The sequence below is a fragment of the Ambystoma mexicanum genome, chromosome 2p, assembly GCF_040938575.1.
Source record: "Ambystoma mexicanum isolate Mex_15411 chromosome 2p, UKY_AmexF1_1, whole genome shotgun sequence".
Classification (NCBI taxonomy): domain Eukaryota; kingdom Metazoa; phylum Chordata; class Amphibia; order Caudata; family Ambystomatidae; genus Ambystoma; species Ambystoma mexicanum.
In genome coordinates, this window is record NC_090923.1 from 1,176,771,168 (window position 1) to 1,176,792,966 (window position 21,799).

Consider the following 21,799-nt stretch of genomic DNA (forward strand, 5'->3'; position numbering starts at 1 on the left):
TCTGAATATTACCAAAGTGGCATTTAATAACACCATGAATCTGGCCACCAGACACAGTCCGTTCCTTTGTACTATGGGCCAAAATCCCAAGGTCATACACAAGGAGGCACCTGTGTCCAGGGCCATTCCTTCAGCCAAAGATATGATCCATTGTGTCCAAGATCAACATCGCCTGGCGGACACTGTGCTCTCCAACACTGAAGGAGATGTCGAAAAGCAAGCAGACAGGAGGCGGTCCCCAAAACCAGGCCTGCAGGTGGAAGATAAGGGATGGCTATCCTCTAAAAACCTACCTTACATGACCTTCTCACCAAACCAATGCACTGTTTTCTGGTCCCTTTTCATATAACTCGCCAACTACCTCCAGTGTCCTTCCATCTACAGTTGCCTGCTTCTTGGCAAGTGGATACTGTCTTTCATGTCTCCCTTTTGAAACCCTTCCCTCCTGAACCATATGGTTGTACCCCTTCATGCCCATCTCCTATGTTGTAGTCTGGATACCTTGAGTTTGAAGTCCAGGAAATGTGCGACTCCTGTCTCATATGCAGCGGATGGTATTACCTGGTGGATTGGAAGAGTTAGGTATCCTGTGACCGCTCCTGGGAGCTCCCCATCTTTGTCCATTTTCCTGCCTTATCAGGGAGTTCTGAGAATGGTTTTCTTGAATATGTGACGAATTATGGGAATCCGTCACTTCTCCCCAAAGGGGAGGCTTTTCCTGGGAGGCTAGAGAGGTGAGCCCGCTCCGCAATACCCTCCATAGGGGTAGAGGCAAGACGGGACCTCACTGGGAGAGACTCCCCCTTTGGACTCCCGTTCTGATGAGGAACTTCCTGAGAAACACACCACCAACATACCTCTAAAAACATCCTGTGAAGAAAGGTATGAAGAAAGTGCCAAAATTGGTATTGTCATCAAGACACTCTGTTTATTCTATACTACATGATACTGAGAGGGGGGAAAAGACTTGTGGAGGAATACAGATCATGAAACAAACAGAGGGATGGGACTGTGACATTACGCTGTGGAAAGCACAGGACAGTGTAATAAAAGAAGTAGGCAGAGACTGGGAGAGGAAGAGTGAGAGAACGGATGAGTTACGAACTTGATTTGAACTTGCTTTGAGAAATATCCTCTGGACGCGGGGTGTCCTATTGAAGGCAGAATCCAGCTTAAGTTTCCAATGCACATTGTTGGAAAAGAGAAGGGAGGAGAAAATCTGATGTGAATGCGAGGCATCCTAGTCCAGAAAAAGGGCTAAGTGGGGGCAGGACCGAAGGCAAGAAGAGGTGGACCAGCAGGTCTGTGAACAACGCTGATACCACTTTGTTTAATGGAAGTAGAAATGAACCGGTAAATCAGAGACTGTGGACACCGTGTGTGAAACGGCAAGAACTACAAGAGGCCAACCTGGCACGTGAAGAAGAAAGTCTCAACCAGTCGAAAGTCCCAGTGATGTTGTCCCTGAAAACAAGAGGTAACAGGGAAAACGTGAGACCCGCAAAGAGGACTGAAGAGAATCATTACTGGCATGCCTGTACTCGTCGCAGTCAAGATATCAGAATGACATTGAGTGAAGAGAAAGAGAATCATTACTGGTATGCTCATACTCGTCCCAGTCAAGATACCATAATGACATTGAGTGAAGAGAAAGAGAATCATTACTGGAACTTTCAACCTTGTCCCAGTCAAGGTAAGAGATTGACACTGAATGAACAGAAAAATAATCACGAGCCAGTATACCTGTCATCCACCCCCACACATGCCTCCTTATCTGCTGTGCCCGTCCTGACATCTGTATCCTTGGTGGCGCTTGAGCGCAGGACGAACCGAATGATGGAGGAGTCATGTCGTGCTATCCTGGTACTCATGTCCCATGGGCACCAGCACGTTGTTACTCTAAGCATGTGTGGAGGCCTGGCTTATGGGTTTCTATGCATGCACAGTACGGACAGAGTTTATGGTTGCTGCAGCAACCGCATGGCAAACCACCAGCCTTGCAACCGTGCCCAAGTAGGCCTATAAGCAAGTCGACAAGATGACAAGCATGCCATAAAGTTCTTTTGATGCCCTACCTCTCCCCTGACCTTGCTCCTGACCATCACGTATCTCCTATTCTGTGTCACGTCTGCACACCTCAGGGTTCCCAGTCTTCCCACTCTCCGCAGTGCCCCCTCCGGTACTTCTGGTCCCACCAGTCCTTATGCCCGATTCCGAGACTCACTTGTGCCCTCCTCACTTTCCCGTGTGCCATTGCGTGGATTCCAGCCTGCGGCTGCCCACTCGCTGCGACGCCCACTTCAGTGGAGAGTTCCATGGCGGCTGAAGGTCCGGCTTCATGCCACACTTCCGCATACCAAGACAAAAGCTCTCCGATCTCGTAACATGGCCGCGGTTCACGTGACCAGAAAGACATGCACACGTGATGCACATGTGTGTCACGTGAACGGAGCTTGCGGATCACGTGTCCGAGAAGGAAATAAAGCGCTAGTATTTAAACAGCCGCATCGGAACACTCGATGCTTCACAGCTGTTTAAACTTGGACACTGTTCGGCGCTACGTATTCTGACTCTTGGATTACCTGGAAACCGACCTTGGATTGCCTCATGGATTTGCTCTTGGATCTCCCTGGTTTTGTCTTCTGGTGTTATTGGATTACCCGTCACGGATCACGGACTGTTTTTTGGACTCCTGCTGGCTCAACCCTTTTGCACTACGTTTCTTGGTTTCCTTGTCCAGGACTTTGATATCAGGTGGGCCCGGTCCACGAATACTACATCTGACCTACTGGCACACGTCTCCTGCTAGGAGGGCCCTTGGTCGGTCTTGGAACCCCTATTATAGTACAGACAAGTCACCGCCTCTGTGGGTAAAACCATTCCATTCATTTTGTTTGGCAAGTGATTGTTGTTAGGCTCATAACTTAACCAGTGCTTTCTTTACAGTGGCCCGGGGTTCCAAGAGGTCTGCGGTTCCGGAAGACAATCTCCCACCTGTGGCCTCAAAGGTTTTACAGGGAGTACTTTTGACTCTCTCTGTGCGGCACTTGTGGACATAGGACTCTTCTGACTACACGACAGTCAAGACACAACATTCTGTTAATCTGTTCTCCCCTGTGTCAGCGAGCTTCCACCTAAGCCCTTTTCCCTTCTTCCTTTTGGGCTGCTTCCTGCCCATTTGCTAGTATTCTTTGTCCCTTCTTTGTGTTAGGCCCTTTTAATGGCCTACATTGCTCCACTTCTCTATCCGCCTGTCCAGTCCTCTGAGTTGCGTCCATCTGCCTGAGCTTCCCCAGCCAGTTCTTGCAATGTCCTCGCCTCACACGAAATCATGAGAAGATCCTTCTTGGTGCGGGTAGTCTGGGCAGCGGAAGTACCACCAGGTTCACACTTTGCTGAGGACCTTTATTCGATTCTCTCCCTCACTAACCATTGGTGTCCAGTGTCCGGATAAGAGTACGTCACAGTGGACCAGAGAAAAGATCCAGGAATGCATTGCAGGCGCAATGAGGTGTATGACACACACAAGTAGCTGAACCCCACATTGCAAATCACAGACTGTGGCATGTTCAAGTCAAGAGGGGGCGATGAATGGTCTGCATGGCTCCAAGATGGAGGACTGAAAATCAATGCTCTTGGCCCAGGACTAGAAGGGTAGAACATGTGACACACGCTCATACATCCGGGTATGAGATGGGTTGACCAGCTCTCATAAAATCATATTGCCCAAGACATTACCACATAGGAGACGTGCGTAAAAGTGTGCCAGTTGCTGGTCGGGTCTTGGGAGCCTGGAAGCGGCAGGGGAAGCAAGAAAAAGCAGTCAGATGAATGCGGACCAGGAGAGGTATGAGAATGACTGGGATGGGATGGAGGAGGTTGGAGGAGAAAGGAGATGGGGGGGAGAGATTGCTTAAAGGGGGAAGAAGGAAAGTAAAGGAAGGAATAAAATAAATACTAAAGTTTGCTGATCCAGAAGGCATAGAGAGGGTTGGAGGAGAGGAGCGGAGGAGGAGAGGAACAGCAGGAGAGATTGAAGAGACAAAAGGAGGAATGCAGGACCCAGAGGAGGATAGAAAAAAACAAAGTTTCCCAAGGTCAGATATGACTAGAGGGGAACGCAGGCGGCAGTAGATGGAGTCAGAGATGCCCGAGAAAGGGACAATGTAAGATAGCTGGGCGGAAACTGCTGGACGTCCGATTAGCCTGAGGCAGCGTTGATGGATACCTGCATTTACCCACGGCCCTTTTGCAGTGGGTGGGGCATTTCACTGCGATAAAATGCTGTAAAAGCTGGGTGGGTAGAGTATAAAATAGGGGAATTAGGTAGTAGGAGTGTGTTCTGACAGGCAATGGAGGGCTACCCCCCATACAAAAACACCATGGTGATGAGAGCTTAAAAGAAAGTAGGTTGAAATGCGATTGTTAGTGCATTAAAATGAAAACCAGAGAAATATACTGATTTAATAAATTTAGGCCATATACTGCCTATAAGGGCCTAGCATAGTTGGAGGCACACATGATTGTATGCTTGCTCACAGAATGGAGTTTCAACATTTTGCTCACAGAAGTAATGTGTACACGCACGTTATCTTGCTGCTGCTTCAGCACAGGTTTCTGTAACCTCACATACACTGTCAAAGTTTATTCCAATGAAAGTTGACCTTACTTCAAACAGAGCATTGATAAGACAGTGTGAGTTTAATTGGACAATGAGCACGCATCTGAATTGGTGTCACTTGAAGGCAGCAGGAGTAACCCTGGAAAGACCAGGGCCTTTTCCCCTCCACATAGAAAGTTGTTGTATTAATTTGAAGGGGCGAAGTTTTCCCTAATGAAGTCGAATATTCCTTCACTGGTTGCTTTAGAATCAATTTATTAAAAACCTTTATAAGCTTTTGTACTCGAGGCAGGGGTTCCAATATTAGGGATCATTTGGGGATTTTGTGGTGTCTGGTTCTTTGTTCGCTTGCAGTCATGCTATTAAGGCCCTCATTACGAGTCTGGCCGAGAATTGGCTGTAATACCTCGTTACCGCTGTTGTGTGCAACAGAATTTCCGCTGCATTATAACATGGCAGGCACGCACACATACCATTGGCGGTAACAGTAATTCCACCCAGTGGAGTTACTACCAAAAACTGGGAAATTTGGCAATAATCCACAGATTTACTGTTATCGGCCAGCCTTGCAGTGAAAATTCCGCGAGCGGAAACTCCGCCGGCGTAATTACCACAGACGTAATTACCGCCGGTGGAAATTCGGCAGCACAGGAAAAGGAAGCATTGTTATGGCCATTTCGAAAAACGCAATCTACTCAAAATCACCATTAAGGGATTGCCACCCAAGCCTAAAACACACCCCAAACATGTCCTCAGGTAAAGGCAAAGGGAAGGCGTGAAAAATGTAGCAGAGAAAGACAAAAATCACTGAGCTGGAGCTAATTGTGCTGGCCGAGGAGGTGGTGGCTAATGCAGAGGAGCTATTTGGCGCACACCACCGAATGATGTCCCCCCAGTGCAAGACTGCCACATGGTCCAGAATAAGGGACATGGAGGCCGCCATGGGAGACCTCACACAGGACTGCAATTAAATGTGGAAGCTTTGGATGTACCTACAAAGCAGGGTGCAGATGTTTGTGAACACCCACTGCAGGGTGTGAGAAACCTGAAGCTGTCTCCCTAACAAGTCCCCAGGGATCTGTCATCCAGGTGGCCAGGACATGACTATCGCTATTAGATCCAGTTCCTGGGGTGGACCAGTGAGAGAGCATCACCTGGATGGGGGGCCTCGTGGAGTGGAAGTGAGAAGACGAGAGGTGAGATGGGGTATACCTCTTCTAACACCTTTTCCCCATCCTGCCACGAAGGCTACTCGGGCACTATACCCCCCTTTTCCGACACTAACACCAGAGCCATTTACTTGACATGTCCCAACACAAGGGTCAAGCGAAGTCAGGCAATTGACCAGAATCACACAAACTTGATGGCCCTTTCCTCTCCCCACAGGGATAAAAGGTGGAGTACGAGAGCACACGATGAGCAAGGCAGATCTCACAACGAGACAGCTAAGAGGGCGGCAGTGCAAAAGGAGGAGAAAGGTGGTGAGAACTGAAGGGGTAACAAGGAGGGACATGCCCTTGCCCTTTTCAAGCCAGACCTGCGAAGCCTCAGCAAAAAGAACCATAAGACTGGTGTGTGGCGTGGGCAGACGTCAAGGGTGGACAGTGGCCTCCCGCGCTGACAGCCAGGTGTGGAGGCATGCTGGCTACCGTGGTATTGTCCTTGACTGCAGAGCAAGAAACACCAAAGAGTTCAGCACAGCCGGTGAGTCAGAGAGAGCTGATATTAAGCCGGACTGTTTTGAGCTGAAGGTTGCAATCGTCAACATATTGTGAACATAAGGACTAGTGAACAATTTGACCTTTAAAAAAAGCCTAGGTAATGTCCAGATAAAGAGTGGTCCAACGCCACGTGGGCATTCATTCGAAACACTCTGCCCGGGATCTGTTTGTTGAAACTACCAAAACCAGAAGGATGTAGGAGAGCCACAAGGGAAAGGTCAAAGTGGTCCTACAGGGGTCTAGCAAAATCCTCTGTATAGTCGAAAGTCTTTGACCAACAAACTATTTGAAAACTAAGGGAACTTAATCCTGCGTAGTGAGAAAGTAAAGGAACTGCAAAATTGGCAAGCGTGAACCCAACAGAGGGATGCCTGCAGAACGGGGCGATGCATGATGCCCCAAAGAATATTGGGGCAACAAGAGTGAACCCGACGGAGGGATGTCAACAGTGGGTCGTTTAAAAGACATTAAGACTTGTGAATGCGAAAGGTGAAATTGTTTTGGATACCAAGCCATAGTGAACCCAACAGTGGGAGGCAAACATCTCAGAAGGGTCTGAGCCCGGAAGAGGGGGATCCAAGGGTGAAAAGTCCTCACCCAATGACACGTGAATGAAGACTTATGAATGCCATAGGTGAAGTTGTTTTGGGAAAATCCATAGTGAACCCGACAAAGGAAGGCAAATATTTAAGAAGGGTCTGAGCCAAGAAGAGGGTGATCCAGGGGTGAAAAGCCATCACCCACCAACAAGTGAAGGTAAAAGATAAAATTGTTTGAATACAAGCCATAGTGAATCTGACAGAGAGAGGCTGATATTCGAGAGGGGTCTGAGCCCGGAAGAGGGGTTTGAGCCTGGAAGAGGGATTCCCTTGGGTGAATAACCATCACCCCTAGTGCAACCAGAAAGGAACTTTGGTTCATTATTTTGAACCTATCAGGTCATCGGAAGCAAGAAGCTTAACCACAGAAGGTCCTGATATTACTAGGAACCTTTTGTGGATCTGATCCCAGAAGAGGGGGATCCAGGGGTGAACAGTCATCACCCAACGTTCATACGGAAAGGAATTTTTTGTTTGTTATTTTGAACACATCAGGTCCTCGGAGGCAAGATGCTTTTTGTAGAAAAGAGACTTAACCACTGAAGATCCTGATACCTGAGAACGGAACTATAGTCTCGTGCTGGGAAAGCTCAAGTGTGTGCTGTGCTCCGGAGTCCTGTGCTCAAAACGTGGGCAAGGGGGACCCCAGCCAGCTACCACATCCTGACTTAACATTTGTGAACACTTCTTTCTTTCTTGTGAACCCTATGCCACACTCCTTTTTGTATTTAGTTGTAGGGATTGGCAATAGTTTTATTTTTGTATAGGCATTTTTATTTGATAAGACACCACTAGGACTGCCTTATTATTATTTGATGGTCGTAGCACTGTGATCACTTGTGTTTGTCTTTACTGTTGCCACCATGAGTTCCTTACATGGGATACAGGTGGAGGAACTGTGGCCCCACTACAGCTCACACCGTGGGAGGATAGGGTGAAAAGCATCCTCCACATGGCGGGCCAGGAGTGCGTGGGTATGGCGGAGGAAGAAGCCAGCTGCCAGGAAGAACCTGGTGAGCACATGAGTAAGTGGATCATATCCCACATGCACAACAACTACAATGGAATGGCAACAGACACTTGCAGTCACCCAGTTAATTCAAACACAACCCATGAAACACCTTGGTACAGTACATCAATGGGTATGTTAGGCATGAACCTCATATAAGACACACCATTTGCAAGGACACCCACATGTAGGACATACAAAACAACCATGACACAGTAAGCACCATGCACATTCACCTATTGACAAGATATACAGCCACCACCTTGTGGAAACCTGTCCAACACCCTTGTAACAAAATATCTGCCAAAAAGCTGCCACACACTGCAAAAATGGCATACAGGCAACAGCTGCAGATGTCTGGGTAATGCACCCACGAAATACTACAAAGCAGTAGCTGGAAGGCCTCAAGTAAGGGTGCCTCCCAATAAAAGTCACACAAACACGACCATAGCTATCAGGGCATTCCTCATGTGACAGGACAAGAGGATAAGCATGAAACAACGTTACCAGCCCTCCATTGTCACACATTCTCTTGCACAGTCATCAAGTACATGCCAACATGGGCCAGGCAAGGCATACATACCCAACTCCTGAGACACACACAGAAACGTGATGCCACTTATCCCATAAAACTGCCTGTCACATGAAGTAGGCCACCATGGGGTGGTGTGTGACTGCTGTGACCCCACAGCACATGTCATACACTGCATGAGAGCACAACCTACAACCTAGAAACAAGTGAAATGATGCACTGTTTACTGTCTCCCAACAGGCAAGCAAGACACCCAGGACCCCATGGAGGACACGAGGGGGACAGGCACACCTAGACCACCAAGTGCAGGGAATGGAGCAAGCCATGCCACACCCATGGAGAAAATTCCCCAGAAGCAGACCTCCAGGACACCCCAGTCCAAACGCTATGCAGCTCGCACCTCTGGGGACACAGGCACACCAGGCACAGTTGTGGTATTAGAACAGCACTCTACTGTGGACACGGTACCACACCTACTGTCACAGCAGCACCTGATACTGGTGCCCCTGGTTCCTCCTCTCCAGCTGCCACTGTGAGAGATATGTCCCAGGGATTATCCCCCCTGTCCGGTCACTCACATATGCGGTCCTCTCCCTCCCCTTGTCTTCTCGACATTCCCTCCATTGGCCCAATACAAAGGACACAGATTCACAGGCAGATGACAACAAGCTGCCTCGTGAGCAGGCGTCTGGCTGCCAGGGAAGCCACCACCATCCATCACCAAGGCCAGTGCAACACCACACCATGGAGGACATCTGGGAGGGGCTCAGGCAGATGGAGCGGTGGCAAATGCAAATGAGCGAATGATTGAGATGCAACAGTCTGATGCATGGGCACTGCGTGACATGGTGCTCCATACCTACAGGAGGGTGTCCAGTGCCCAGGACCGACTGTGTCTGTCGTAGTGCTGCTGCGGCAACTGCAGGCACCACCCTCAAGAGCCGAAGGGTACGGGAGTTGTATGCACAAATGTCATCCACCAATGAGAACATCTCTAGGGCCATCACCCTCTCCCTGCAGCATGTCCGGGGCAGTGAACTGGGCAGTTCCATGTCAACCATCCAAACAGAGGGATCTGTGGCGAGCACGCCACCAAGGCGGTCTCAGCGCTGCACATCACGTGATGCTACTCCAACAGCAAAGGATGCCAAGAGACGTAGGTAATGGACAAATGTGTCATACAGACTGCAAGGGTATCATTTTGGATGAGGGTGTGGGGAGGGTATCATGTTGGGGATGTTTTACACTTGAGCAATAAATACAAGTGAACTTTGAGCTACGCTGGGACATCCCTTCTTGTGTGAATGTGATCCCTTCTGTATGTGCCGTTGCACAAAGGTGCGCAACATGTGTATATCGATGTGATCATCAATTATTGAATTCCAATTTTTGTCACACCAGACACCCATCCCTTCCCTACTCCTGTCCATCAGCACTGGAACTGTAGGCATTGGGTCTTTGTCTTCTGGGGGTGGCATGTCCTCATCAGGGGGCAGGGGACATTTCTCCTTAGCGAGACCTTGTGCAGCATGCCACAGATGAGAAACATTTGTCTGACCTTCTCTGGCCTGTGCATCAAGGCCCCTCCAGTCCATTGTGGACACCCAGAGCATCACTTCATCAAACAATTTATCTACTCTATGCACATCCTAGACCTGACGTGTGCATCATTGTAGCCTGCCTCATCTGGCGTACATGAATTGTGCACAGGTGTCGCTAGCCATGGTAGCTGGGGGTATGCAGAGTCAACTGCAAGGGAAAGGTTCACACATGTCAGGCACAGTGCAATGTGTATTTTTTTGCCCATTGCAACAGCATGTTGATGGACACTGTGTGTGTGCATTTTTCTATTTATTATTTGGTACGATATGATATTCATTCACAGTACTTGTTTGTGTAGTCATTTACTTTGGGGGAACATGTGCTTTGTCATTCCACACCATGGCAACGGCTCACAGGCAGCACTCGTCGCTTCTTGGTCTGTGAATGGCATGGCGGTATGCATGTTGGGTGTGTTGGGGCTGTGCTTTGATATCATACATGTGTCCTGATTGGTGATTGGTTGTAATTGTGCAGGTGAATGGGGTATGCATAGCTTCCATTATGGCTTCACATTCATGGTTGTCGGACTACATGGCATGAGTTACTGCCTGTGTTGCTTTGTCTTCGTGCAGCGTTGAAATGTGACATTCAATGTGTAGGGATGTTTTTGATTGCATTGTGGTACCTGCAGTCCTGTGTGTGTTTTGCTTGCCTGTTGGTGCAACATGCATCGAAGACATACTACTGCATTGTCCAGCATGTTCTAGTCCAGTGTGTTGGTGGCTGTCATGTGCGGGATGGGAGGGCAGGTCCTGCATGTACAGGGCCTTGACCGGGCATGCATTGTTCAGTTGTGGTGATGTCCCCACCTTCACATTTCATTTCACTGGCCTTGCGGAAACAGTTTATGTGATGGCACTTGTACTCACTCAGTACCCATGTCTGATGCCCTCTGTGCCTCTCTATGTGTGTGGGCAGTACAGGGTGTTAAGCTGCTTGTCAGTTGGGGTACAGGGTGGGACATTACCTGGGGGATGGGTGCTCGCATTTATTTATATATATTTTTTATTTATTTACTTTTTTGTGATGTGCTACACTCCCGTAGGCCTGTGGGTGCAACCCAAAACAAGACAAACAAACATTACAGAAAATCAATGTGGGAAAAAACAAAAAAAGAAGTCCATGATCAAGGAGAGTCAACACTACTATAGTGCAGCAAAGTCAACTACTAACTTCCAGTCAGATGAAACTTTCGAACAAGAAGGGCAGCAGATTGCTTTTGTCACATCCTACCAATGTACAATTGCCGCCATTCTGGGTACACTACTGATCAATCTCAATCCTTTGAATAGTCCTGAGTTCTGACACTCTTATAAAACCACGCCCAGTCCTCTGATGTGACCATTCCAACACCGCATTCCTCAGGTTGTTCCTAGGTTCATACCCTGCTGGTTTCTCCACATTAGTCGTAACAACATTTCTATGGTCGATCACAGTCTTCCTCACAAAATCATTCGGCAATTGGGGGCATGAAAGTTTTTCCAATGTGCAAACTCTCAGGGAGGCCGTATTTACGGTTAGTAATATTTTGTTGGGCATGGGTGTACAGAGGCTTGAACCAACTCTCCTGTTTCATCCCGCAGAGTTGGGATAGGTACTTGTGATCGCTGTCCAATTATGAGTGATGTATTTGAGGACAGAGCTTGCACGTTGGGTAACACTTTCTGCCGTTTCATAAGTTTATTATCTGGGAGTTGTACCATATTGCTTAATTCAAGAGTTGCCTGACAAGAGTTATTCCTAGTATCCCTGATGTTTATGCCCTTCCCATCCACTAAGGGTTGATGTTTGCCCGTAGGGGCCTGGTAACTCAGGTTGCATTGGGTTGTTTGGGTTGCCGGTGTAAATCCTCATTTAATGGAGTACATAGGACTCCATTGGGGATTTGTGCCGGTATTAGCAATATACCTCCAAACATCGCTGGTATTAACATCCGGTAAACTGGCAGCAGCAATACTGGCAAACTTGTGGTTTGGCGCTGTGGGAAAACAGTATTACCTCCACTTTCTTTCTGCACCGTCAAACTCGTAATGAGCCTCATTGCCCGGCCAGAAAACCGAAGGAGAAGCTTCTGAGTTCCACTGCATTGGTGGGGGGTATGACAATCTTTCAGATGATGTCACTTCTACCCAGGGTAGAAATCTTCTCCATGAGGCTAGGGCAGTGAGGCCACTAACCAATAGTCCCCATAGGGATGGTAACATGCGGGAGACCTATCCTGGGGATAAGGAGGCGATTGGGAGGCACAACCCCTTTAAACGCCAACCGGGTAGGCTCATTATTGGCATGGGTTTGGGACCTGGTGACAGCAGCGACCTGGATTTCCCCCAACAGGGATTCAGTTTCTATGAGATCCCCATGAATGGCTCTGGTTTCAGCCAACTGGTCAGCAAAGTAGTTTCCAGTTTTGTCAGGAGTCTCTATTTTGGAGTGACATCTGATCTTTTTCCAATAGATGGTCATCTCATTCGAGGTCACTAGATCATCAATTGATTTGATTAATTTCCTGTGCTTGAGCGGTTTGTTATTTGCACACAGCATGCCTCGATTCTTCCAATTAATCAGGTGTTCCACAAACACATTCCTGATATAATCTGAATCAGTGATTATGACCAGTTCTTTGAGTTGGTGTTGCATGGCAGTGAGGGTGGCTTGATGTAACGCCATCAACTTTACCACCTGACTACTTTCGGGGACCTATTTTGTATCCAGCAGAGGGTTCTGGCGCATCATTCACCCATATCAATAACAAAAGTAATCAGGGTGAGAGACCCTCAAACAGTTAAACAGTTCTTGGACATATTTATTTCAATCTCAAAACCAGTTTTTTAATTTTTACACTGGTTTCGCTAAGCACGAAAGTAACAACAGACAGATTTCATACAACATAGGGAAGTGCAACTGTGCACCCTCATCAAGGGTGTGGAGGAAGAGTTCCCTAATGAAAAGCACAATTGAGTACAATAAATTTATGAAGCAATGGCTCAAGTGAGTGCTACCTGAGGCTGCTCTTCAGTCCGGGTGTGTTTAAACAAACGGTGTACACAACATATATAGAAACATACAACAAGGGGTATTTTCACAGGTGATCGACACTGTAGTGTTTCGGCCACAGGGGCTTGGTTGGAGCTTGTAGTTGTGGTGGCCTTCATCAGGAGAGACTTGTTGGGTGGGTCTGTCCGTGGGTGTTATCTGTGGGTAGGAGGACAAATGTGAGGATCTCAATACGTGAGTGATGAATTAGAGGTTACAAAATAACGGCTGATTGATGCCTAAAAGGTACACCAATGGTGTATTACAAAGCGCAGCTTACCGTCCAGCCGGAGTCAGGCGGCGTTGCTGTGCTGTAGACAATCCTGGAGACAGTCCTAGGACTGCTGGTGTAATTGATACACCGTGGAAAGTAGATCTGCTGTGCTGGGGTCAGGAGACTCGGACAGCACTTGGCTTATAATTGGCCATAGATCTATGAGAGGGAAGATAAACAGCATCCCTGTCATTGCTTTATGGCTGTGCGGGTGAAGTCGTGTGGTGAACGGTGGTGGAGACACAATCAGCATGGTTGCCAGTGGAGCTGTGTGTCTCCTGTCACTGTAGAGATTGTGCTGGAAGAGGAGGGGCACAAGTTGGAGAAAGTGCCTCTCAGCCAGGCAGTGGGATGGTGCTGTGTGGTTAAATAGCGCAGCCCTGTTTAGAAGAGGAATACCGCATACTGGGTGACTACTGGGCGGTGCCCAGATGGCGTGTATACAAGGTGTCATCGCAGTTGGCCTGATGATATTGCCGGTGGAGCGGTGCGTCTCCTGTCACTGTTGAAGTTGTGCTAGAGGTGGGGGGGGGGGGGGCTCGAAATGGAGAAAGTGCCTCTCTGCCAGGCAGTGGGATAGTGCTGCATGGCTGAATAGCGCAGCCGTGTTATGAAGAGGAATACCACGTATTTGGTGACTACTGGGCGATGTCCAGATGGCGTGTATCCAAGGTGTCATGGCAGTCGCCATGAGGTGATGACCTGATGATATTGGTGGCGAGTGCAGGAAGACATCATAGATGCGTCCTTTATGGAGGTGGCCGTGTGTTCCAACAGAGAGCCTGCAACGTAAGTCAAAGAAGTGGCTATCAAGTGAGTGGATTCTGAATTTACCGGCTGTGAAATTCTCCGGAGCTCGCTGCGTGTACAGCGGTGCTGGATGTGACTAGCTACGGTGAATCAGCAGAATAACATGGTGTGTGGACACACCCCCTGGGTTCTAAGCGAATCCTGGAGGGGGTGTGCGTGCGTCACGAGGCTGCAGTCACGTGTGCAGTGACTGAGGGAGGCTTGTAATAGGCTGACGGTACCGTCTCAAGGTGTAGTGATGTCCCGCCCATCGGGCGCATGGGCCAATTGGAGGCGGGGGGAGGCGTGCAACAGGTTGGTGGCGTGAAGTGAAACCCAGCCTGAGACCCAGAGGGCCCAGTGTCATTGGGCATGTTGGGAACGGTAGTCCTTGCAATGAGACAGAGTGTCATGATATACAGATGCCCAGGGAGCTGTGTGTCTGGGGAGAACAACACAGAACACATAGCAAAAAGGCAGAGCTACGTCTGTCGTATAATGCCGCCAAGTTTCCATGTCACTATTCTGTGACTCAACATGCTAACGTTTGGTGCATAATGGCATGAATCATAAACAAGAGTGCAGATTTTTACATTTAAGATCATGAGTCTTGTCCCGCATGACGGGAGGGAAACATCAGAACCAGAGGCAACAGTCCAGTGGGGTACAATCACATGAGTAGGATACAAGAATAAATGCTTCTTTTTAGGTACAATGTGTTTGGCTTTATAAAGTCGGACAAACCAACAACATCAAGTACGTGTTTGCATACAAGTGTATCAGAGACTGTGTTTAGCAAGATGCGTGTTCTGAACATGGGGCTCAGGTCCCATGTGGGCTAACATGGAAGAGCCCGGGCACAAGAGGGTGTCAAAACAACTTTGGGGTCTCAAAATGACAGTGGTCACTTACTGGAGTTAGTCCCGGAAGTGTTTCCACTCTACTGTGATGTTGAGTCCATTTTTTACTTTGTCCAGTTTATGAACCCATTTTTGTTCCAGTCTCGTGAGGGCAAGGTTGATGTCGCCACCTCGTTTTGGAGGTAGCAATTGTTGAAGAATGGTCCATGAGAACTGTTTGTGCGTGTGTCCCTTCTTGACAAAGTGTTCCACAAGAGGTTTGTCTTGTATGGCGTTTTTTATACAAGACCTATGTTCGTTTATCCTGTTTTATAGGCCTGATCATTTTCCCAATGTATATGAGATCACATGGGCATCTGATGACATAGATGATGTGTTTACTCTCAGAGTTGGTGTGATTTCTCATTGTCCATTTGAAATTCTTGAATCTGAAGGTCTTGCTGGTCTCAGTGTATCGACAAGCTACACAATGTCCGCAGCTGTAGTATCCCATGACCCATGGTAGGTTCCACAGAGTAGGTTGTATTTTGGTGGGTTCCAGGTAGGTATGCACCAGGGTGTCTCTGAGATTCTTGTTCTTTCTGAATGCAAAACGTGGTTTCTTCGAGAGGCTCCCTTTGTTCTTAATGAGGTGCCAGTGTTTATTGATGGTGGTCTTGATGAAATTGCTCACAGGATTGAAAGTGGTCACACAGACCGTCCTGTCTATGGGGTCTTTGGTTTTGGTCGTCAGGCAAATGGTGCGATCTGTGTTGGCAGCCCTTTTCTTGGCTGTCTTTATGGACTTCTTAGGGTAGCCTCTTTCAGCGAGATGTATTTTCAGTTGTGCAGTGTGTTGTTCAAATTTGTCTTTCTCAGTGCAGTTCCTGCGTATGCGTAGAAATTGTCCGTAGGGAAGGTTATATTACAGTCCTTGAGGGTGGTAACTGGCAAAATGAAGTAGGCTGTTTCTATCCGTTGGTTTGCGGAAAAGTTTGGTTTTTAGCTGGTTGCCAGAACGGTAAATGTGTAAGTCTAGAAAGTTGATAGACTAGAAGTCCCATTCAATGGTGAATTTTATATGTGTTTCGTAAATTGAGCCAAAGATGGAATGCTATTAGAGCTTCTTTGCTGCCGACTTTATAAAGCCAAACACGTTGTACCTAAAAAGAAGCATTTATTCTTGTATCCTACTCATGTGATTGTACCCCACTGGACTGTTGCCTCTGGTTCTGATGTTTCCCTCCCGCCATGCGGGACAAGACTCATGATCTTAAATGTAAAAATCTGCACTCTTGTTTATGATTCATTTTATGCACCAAACTTTAGCATATTGAGTCACAGAATAGTGACATGAAACTTGACGGCACTATACGACCGACATAGTTGGGTCACAGAATAGTGACATGGAAACTTGACGGCATTATACGACAGACGTAGCTCTGCCTTTTTGCTATGTGTTCTGTGTTGTTCTCCCCAGACACACAGCTCCCTGGGCATCTGTATCTCATGACACTCTGTCTCATTGCAAGGACTACTATTCCCTATAAATCATAAAATGGAGAGTGTTGCTGTGCCATGGGTTTGTACTTTGAGAAACAGGGTGGGTAAATATTATTCCGTAACCTACCGTTTGTCAACCCAACATTGTTGCAGTGAATGCTTCGGTGAATATCACATCTAGTCCTATTGGCTAAACAGATGGGATACCTTGAGGTAAGAAGAAAGAGACAGACAGTCTATGTAAAAAGTACAAAATAATTTTGTATTAGCAGCATAAAACATAAAACAGAAAATTGTTTGTTGTCACTGAAGGCATAAACAAAAAAAGCAAATGAAGAAAAGCACACACTTTATACATTCATGTTCATTAGTCATACGACATGTAGGTTTCAAATCTGGGCGGTGGTGTGGGGTAGAAGGGGAAGCATGCATAGAAGGAAATTGAATGATAAGCCAAAATAGTGAAGAAAAAACGTAAACTCGTGATAGCAGCAAAAGGGAGACATTTTTGTCCTAACATAGTGCTACGAGAGACTTATTAGGCTAAATACAATTTGTGCAAATTAGGTTTGGGAGAGTCACTTTGTTGAGCCCAGTAGAGGTCTAAGTTGAAAATGCCGACAAAATCCTGATGGCATTTTGATCTTCCTTGGATGTGGCTTCGTTTTCCGAGGTTTGCCGTTCCCAGCATGCCCGACGACACTGGGCCCTCTGAGTTTCAGGCTGGGTTTCACTTCACGCCACCAACCAGTTGCGCCCCCCTGCCTCCAATTGGCCCATGCACCCGATGGGCGGGACATCACTAAACCTTGAGACGGTACCGTCAGCCTATTACAGGCCTCCCTCAGTCACTGCACACGTGACTGCAGCCTTGTGACGCACGCACACCCCCTCCAGGATTCGCTTAGAACCCAGAGGGCATGTCCACACACCATGTTATTCTGCTGATTCCCCATAGCTAGTCAAATCCAGCACCGCCGTGCACGCAGCGAGCTCCTGAGAATTTCGCAGCCGGTACGTTGAGCATCCACTCACTTGATAGCCACTTCTTTGACTCACGTTGCAGGCTCTCCGTTGGAACACACGGTCACCTCCATAAAGGACGCATCTATGATGTCTTGCTGCACTCGCCACCAATATCATCAGGTCATCACCTCATGGCGACTGCCATGACACCTTGAATACACGCCATCTGGACATCGCCCAGTATTCCCCAAATACGTGGTATTCCTCTTCATAACACGGCTGCGCTATTCAGCCACGCAGCACTATCCCACTGCCTGGCAGAGAGGCACTTTCTCCTTTTCGCACCCCCCTCCACCTCCAGCACAACTTCAACAGTGACAGGAGACGCACCGCTCCATCGGCAATATCATCAGGTCAACTGCGACGACACCTTGAATACATGCCATCTGGGCACCGCCCAGTAGTCACCCAGTACGCGGTATTCCTCTTCTAAACAGGGCTGCGCTATTTAACCACATAGCACCATCCCACTGCCTGGCTGAGAGACACTTTCTCCAACTTGTGCCCCTCCACTTCCAGCACAATCTCTACAGTGACAGGAGACGTACCGCTTCACTGGCTACCACACTGATCGTGTCTCCACCACCGTTCACCACACGACTTCACCCGCACAGCCATAAAGCACTGACAGGGATGCGGTTTATCTTCCCTCTCATAGATCTATTGCCAATCATAAGCCAAGTGCCGTCTGAGTCTCCTAACCCCAGCATGGCAGATCTACTTTCCACGGTGGCAATATTATTTGGGTGACCATATATGTGGCGATAGGGGCAAAAATAAATAAATAAATAAATAGAAATACATTTTGGGGGTTGCGGGTGTGTCCCCCGCATGTTCCATGCAATAATGTCACCACAAAAAACGACAATTCTTCGGCGATATTTTTGGATGGCGATATTTTTGGATGGCGATATTTTTGTGGCGACATTATTACATGGAACCATCAATTACACCACCAGTCATAGGACTGTCTCCAGGATTGTCTACAGCACAGCAACACCACCTGACTCCAGCTGGACTGTAAGCTGCACTCTGCTATACACCATTGGTGTACCTTTTAGGCACCAATCAGCCTTTATTTAGTAACCTCTAATTCATCACTCGCGTATTGAGATCCTCACAGTTATCCTCCTACCCACAGAGAACACCCACAGACAGACCCACCCAACAAGTCTCTCCTGATGAAGGCCACCACAACTACAAGCTCCAACCAAGCCCCTGTGGCCGAAACACTACAGTGTCGATCACCTGTGACACAACTGTGAAAATACCCCTTGTTGTATGTTTCTATATAGTGTTGTGTACACTGTTTGTTTAAACACATCCGGACTGAATAGCAGCCTCCGGTAGCACTCACTTGAGCCATTGTTTCACCAATTTATTGTACTCAATTGTGCTTTTTGTTAGGGAACTCTTCCTCCACACACTTGATGTGGGTGCACAGTTGCACTTCCCTATGTTGTATGAAATCTGTCCGTTGTTACTTTCGTGCTTAGCGAAAGCAGTGTAAAAATTAAAAAACTGGTTTTGAGATTGAAATAAATATGTCCAAAAACTGTTTAACTGTTTGAGGGTCTCTCATCCTGATTACTTTTGTTATTGATATATGTACCCTCCTGGGCATAGCAGGACTCTGCCAGGTGCCCTTTAAATTTTCTTTAGCATCATTCACCCAGGCATTCCCAATGTCAGCCACTAATTATTTTTCCCTGTTATTTTCAACATGGTAGGAGCACCCATCCACATGCACTGTGGGTAGCCCCTGACACATGTCTTCCTCATAGACTTTGTGCAGGGAAGTAAGGTATGCCTCCATATTGTCATTGGTCCTTAGACTTTTGTCCTCGAGTCAGTTTTCTTGAGCACAGTCATGCAAGTCAGCCAATCCTTGCGCTAGAGGACTCTTCTTGTTTTGGCCATAGCTGACTTCCACAGGAAAACCTTGCATGCACAGAATACAGGAAGTAATTCTGGAATTACTTAGGTTCCCTGTTCGGATTCGGTCACTTTGTAAATATTGCAAGGGTTGCTGAGGAGTCTCCATTATAATGTGCTCCCCCTACATGAATGGGCGGTAATTCTTCAATGCCCACATCGTTGCCAGGAGTGCCTTTTTGCAATCATTTAATTTTTCCTCCACAGAGGACAAAGTCTTGCTCGCGTATGAGATTACTTTGTTGACCTTGTCATGCTTTTGGTATAATATCGCTGTTAAGAAAGTATCTGAGAACCCTGTCTCCAAGAAGAACTCCCTGTTCTTTATTGGGTAAGCCAAACAAGGGGCTTGGGAAAGGTTTCTCGTTAGTTGTTTTACTGCCGCTGATTGTTCTGGGCCCTACTCCCACTTGACCCCAGCCTTTAATAAATGGACAAGGGTCGAGTGACCTGTGCGTAGTCTTCAATAAACTTTCGACTATAATAAATGAGTCCAAAAAGGCTTGTTAATTTGTGGAGAGTAGTAGGGTATTTCAATTTCAATAATGCTTCCACCTTTTTCGCTTGGGGACTTGAGACCCTGAGTGGTGATTTCATGCCCTGAGAAGTTCACAGTCTTACACCTCTGTGCCTTCTGAAAGGACAGATTCGCTCTGGCTTTCTGCAACTGGGTCAGAGCATAGTGTATTTCCGCTATATGTTCCTCCTCAGTTGAGCTCTTGATTAAGACATCATCTACATATGCCAGGTTTCCCCTTTCGCCAACATCGGGCATGGCCTTATGTAGGAAGATATTAAATAAATTGCCAGAGTTTATGTATCCAAAGGGGGTTCAGGTCCACGTGTATTGCTTCCCCCAGAAGGTAAAGGCAAGCTTACACTGGTCTTCCCTACACACGGGTACTGTCCAGTGTCCGTTGGTCAGGTCAATGGCAGTATACACCTTTGACCCTTGGATCTGGGCCAGTCCCTGATTGATGTAGGGAAGGGGCCATCTTGATGTGTGGACCTGTTTATTTAACTTTCTTATGTCTGCGCAAAGTCTGCCTTGGCCATTGGGTTTGAGTAACCCCAGTACCGGGTTGTTAAAGGTACTGTGGATTGGATGAATTATCCCTCAGGATTCTAAGTTTTTAATAATCTTTGTGAGTGATTCCATAGATGCGAGAGGTAACCGGCATTGCTGCACAAATACTGAAGCCATCTCGGAGTCCATGGGTATGATGGTTGAATGTATCTCTGTGCGTCCACAATCATATATATCCACTGCAAAGATATCCTGAAAATCCAGAAACACCTGTTTCAGCTTCTGTTTTTGCTCCTCAGTCTCACAGGCACCAGCGAGATTGATTCGTTCTTCGACCATCTGCTTAAAGCCTGGAAAGACCTTGGGCTCAGCAATTTTGGCAGTATCCTCCAGTTGGGTGAAGAGATCTCTTGTTATGGTGTTGCCTGAACATGAGGTTCCAAGGGTGGGAGGTAGTCACTGCTGACTCTTAATACCACCTCATCCTTCCTGATGTCACCGGTCACCTCTTCCATACCATAAGGGCAGGAAAAGTACACCAAGAAATTCCCCCATTGCCTGGTGAAAATCTTTTCTGGAAGGATACCGTCATTGATATGGAAATAGTCATTTGGAATTGGTCCAATGATCGCATTACCTAAATTAATAGAATAATCCTGGGCATCAACCACCATTCCAATAAAGGTGTCTGCGCCCAAAGTGATACTTCGACTATCCACCAATATTGGAATGGTGTCATGTTCTAGGTCAACCAGGGGTGTCGGATGTGAATACAAACCTTGCTCTTGGAGATGATGATTCAAATGTATACAGGTGTCCTGGTTTTTGAAGTTCTGTCCTTGCTTCATTTTCAGGGGAATTTTAAATTGTCGCACTTGTCCTGGGATGGTAACCGCATATGGCAGCAATTGAGCTGACGAAAATGCTTTCTCAGTGTTGTCAATGCCCATGGCGATACCCCCCAGCTGGGACCAGGCTTTGTTATTCATTAGGTCCAAATTATTTGCAAATCGATGGCGAATTTCACTGTCTAAGTAAAAGATGGAGGGGAAATCTCTCACAACCCAAAAATTATGCTGTGTGCTTTTTGCCACCATTGGACATTTTTAGCATATACCTGCTAGGCAGGAGATGTTTGGAATTTGGAGTTTCCAGACCCATTTCCCACTTATCAATCAATTTAAATGTGGGACTGGTCTGATGAAGCTTCTTTGGTTATTCAGGCATACTCTGGCGAGAACAGGCTCCTCCCCCTCATTTACCTGAATGGGGAAAAACAGCTGTTCACC

General features: G+C 47.3%; 1 long non-coding RNA gene across 1 annotated transcript; it reads right to left on the reverse strand.

Annotated features, from left to right (window-relative positions):
• Window positions 1–12,866: 12,866 nt before the first annotated feature.
• LOC138567286 (uncharacterized) lies at window positions 12,867–14,317 on the reverse strand. The gene is made up of 3 exons (XR_011302153.1): window positions 14,226–14,317; window positions 13,398–13,550; window positions 12,867–13,276 (listed from the first exon to the last, which is right to left on the reverse strand). It is a non-coding gene; the product is annotated as an uncharacterized lncRNA (long non-coding RNA).
• Between the last annotated feature and the right edge of the window lie 7,482 nt (window positions 14,318–21,799).